Here is a 3797-nt window from a genome sequence, read left to right as displayed (position 1 = left end):
AAGTCTTCAGAAAAACACTGCATTTGCAGTGTTAGAAAGAAAACTGTATAATATATATATAGTGTGATTTCAAAGTTCAAAGGCAATAAAAGCTAAACTTTATTACCAAAAGATGTATGCATAGTTGGTAAAAACACAAAGATAACAAGGAAGCTCAGAATACTGGTTACATCTGGGGAAGACTGAACTTGTGATCAGAGCCCTGTTTGGACACTGAAAATGTTCTATGTCTTAATGTGGGTCATGATTACATGATTGTTCACTATACACCTATTCTTTATACATTTAGACAACGTAGCACTCATCTTGTAGCATAGTTCAAAATGCAAGATTATTTTACACATATACATATACTCCAATATATATCGGTGTAAACTCTGAAAAGCAGCTGAAGCAGCTCTGTCTTTAAATTCGACACCTGCCCCAGAGTAATGGCACTAGAGGAAGAACAGCCTATCTTTCCAGTCTCGCCAGTCACAGGACCTCGGTTCTTCATAGGTGATACAAAGCTTAGTGACAGCATCAAAATTCAGAATGATCTACTTAGTCCCAGCCATTCCATGCCTGTTGTACTTCAAAGTTTCCTCCAGAACAAAGAAATGCCCTGCCTGCAATGGAAGTAACAGAAAAGTTTGGGGGATGCCATAAAGGAAGTAAAAACCCATTACTGGGGCATCAGTCCTAAACCACAGTGACCCTAGAGGCCAGCTGAACTGCGTCACCGTGTTCCAAGTCTGCAACCTTTGCAGAAGCAGATTGCCACATGTCTGCCCCAGGAAGTAGCTGGTGGGTTTGAGTGCTTGACCACTACGTCACTGGGGCTCCTTGTGAACTTTGTGACGCATCCAACTCTGCAATTTCAACATTCCCGGGTTTCTCCAGAGTATCCAGCCATGCGTCTCTGCTCAGCCCTAAGAAACCTATTCAACTTGATGTCTGTGCTCCCCAGTGAACATCACTGTTTGCCAATGACTTTGTGCATCATTTCACCTTATTTGACTTCCAGTGGGGCTTGTTAGCGAGAAAGATGTTGTTTGCGAAGCCAAGTCACCATCATCTCCCCTGTGGGAAAAATATGTAATAACTCTCATAAAAAACTAAAAAAGAGCCTCTTGCAAGTTAGAAAGTTAGTACTCAAAAGTGCACGGCTAACTAACATCTTTGGCCTTCTGGGTAATGTTTATCTTTTATTTTATTTTCCGTAAATTCGGAGGCAATGTGGTATAAGCATTGGGCTGCCAGCCACAGGTGTTTGGTTCAAAGTTGCCAGCCATTCCGGAGGAGAAAGATGGCTGAGTGTGTACAGAATCTTGGAAACACAGAGGGGCAGTTTTGCTTTGGCCTTTGGCGGCTATGAGTGTGAATCAACTTGATTCCAGTGACTTTTTTTTCTTTGTTGTTATTGTTTGTTTTTGTTTGGGGCTTTCCAAGAAATGTTTTTGTTTTATTATTTTATCCTCAAAATATTTAGTCTATGTTTTACCAGGTAAAAAAAATGCTGATTCCCCATACATAGGGGTGGAAAAATCTATCTAATTGTAATGTAGTTATTGAATCTGTTCCTGCCAAAATTCAGTCCCACATGCTCAATGGAATACTCGCTCAGCTTTGGGTTCTGGGTAAGGTGAGGCCAAATGCTTTAACTGATCCATAAAGTAGCCAAAGAACAATAACAACATGAGTTCCAACATGTTAATTAGAGGGAAGCACTAAGCATGAGAAGTTGCTTTGAATTTATTTGTTGTGAAGTTTTACATCAATCCCTGTAGTCTAATGTGGCCTCTCCAGTACAAGGTCATGGTCAAGGGAGAGGAATTTAAGGAGAAATGTTGCCTTTAACCCACAATCTCTGCTTCACTGATTCTCCACCCCTTGTTGTGTCACATAAGAATTCAAAGGCAGGGATACAACCCTTCCTAATGTGAGAATTGCGTGTCCTGCCTCGCTTGTGCAATCCTTAGTGCTTAAGGATATTTTTCAGAGTTATTGGATTGTCCACATTTTGATTAAGAAAATACTCAACAAATGTAAAAGGCTCAGATAGTTCAGATAAGAGTCTGAACACCAAAACCCTGATGTCGTTTTTGAGAAATCTCTCAGTGGCGAAGCTGTGCTTGTTTATTTCAGACAGTTCCGAATCATACCAATAGGCATCAACTCAATGGGAGTGAGCTTGTTTTATTGGCTTTGGAGTATTTGCCTGAGAACATCTCTGGAATCTTTTTCCCCCCTTTAATTAAAAGATCATTATATTGGGGGCTTTTACTGCTCTTATAACAATCATACATTCATTGTATCAAACATATTTGTACATATGTTGCCATCATGATGTTCTAAATATTTATTTCCTATTGAGCCCGTGGTATCAGCTCCTCTTTTTTCCCTCCCCGCACCCTCATGATCCGCTTGATAAATTATAAATTATCATTATTTTCATATCTTACACCCATTGATGTCTCCCTTCCCCCACGATTTCTGTTGTCCATCCCCTCGGGGTGGTGGTGGTGGTTATGTTTTGATTATTGCATTCAGTCCCCCCTTCCTCCCCTCCTCTCCCCACCTTTCCCCTGCCTTCCTGGTATTGCTACTCCCATTCCTATTCCTGGATTCCATTTGTTGTGAGCTCTTGTCTCTCTAATGTTAATTATTGAGCTTCTCCTTATAGTGATAGTCAACATCTTTACAAACATACAAGGGTTAGAGTATTGTAAACATTGGACATGCCTGGAGAAGGACACCATGTCAGAATTGAATTGAAGAGAGTGGATTTGTTTGGTGGAGTTTTAGGCATAAGAGGAAAGATGACACTTTGTATCCTTTGAACTTGAATACCAGGAAAGAGAAACCGAGGAAAAAAGATGGAAATAATGACAAAGAAGATAATCGGTTTGGTGAACAGAAAATTAGATATGATACTAAAGAACAATAAGAAGTAGGTGAGAAGTAAACTTACACTGGTTTTTGGAAACATAATAAGTGTGAAGACAGAAAAAAATAGAAACATATTTGGAAGTATTTCCATTTCAAGAAGCATGTCTAAAGCATATCGGCCTCTAAGAAGAGAACTAGGTACATATGCAAGAACAAAACCCCAGCTAAGATTCCGAATTCTCTGTAGTCTTCACAATCAGACATTAATGAAACAAAAACCTAGTAAAATTTGACGCAAACTTCTGCGACCAAATATCTTTAGAAAAATTGGATTTTCAAGGACTCCAAAAATATACCACCCAGAATGTAGGGAGACTCAGTCGAAATTATTTCCCCCAAATGATGATATAACTAGGATTTTAAGAATAAGCAGTACAGAAATTCATAAAGCTATTATAATTCACCAGTCACTGTAGGAATAAAAGATAATGCTATCTGAATCAAATCAGATGAGGACTTAGTTAAAGGGCTGGTTAATGATTCATCATGTAGTGCATAGCATTGCTTTTAATCACAGCTAACTCAGCAGCACCTAATTATAGCGGTAGCATGTGCTATAAACAGTACCAAATTTAAGCAACTTACAAATGACCCATTTCTGAGCTATTTATTCAACGAACATTTATTCATCTCTCTTTAGAATAGTGTATAGTATGAGGAGGAGGGGGAGACTAATAAACAGACAATTACATTACATTGATTTGTGCTATAGAACTCAGAGAAGTCACCCCCGACTATCTGGAGGGACAGAAGAATTTGTCACCGAGGGAAGAGCACCCAAGTTTAAACTTAAGGATACAGAGGGGGAACTGAATACCACATAGAAATACCAAAGAGATGACGTTATTAAAAGGATAAACCCATTT

This window comes from Echinops telfairi, unplaced genomic scaffold (genome assembly GCF_000313985.2).
Source record: "Echinops telfairi isolate 266 unplaced genomic scaffold, ASM31398v2 ScPeMD7_7469;HRSCAF=8507_1, whole genome shotgun sequence".
NCBI classification, from domain to species: Eukaryota; Metazoa; Chordata; class Mammalia; order Afrosoricida; family Tenrecidae; genus Echinops; species Echinops telfairi.
This window is presented reverse-complemented; position numbering follows the sequence as displayed.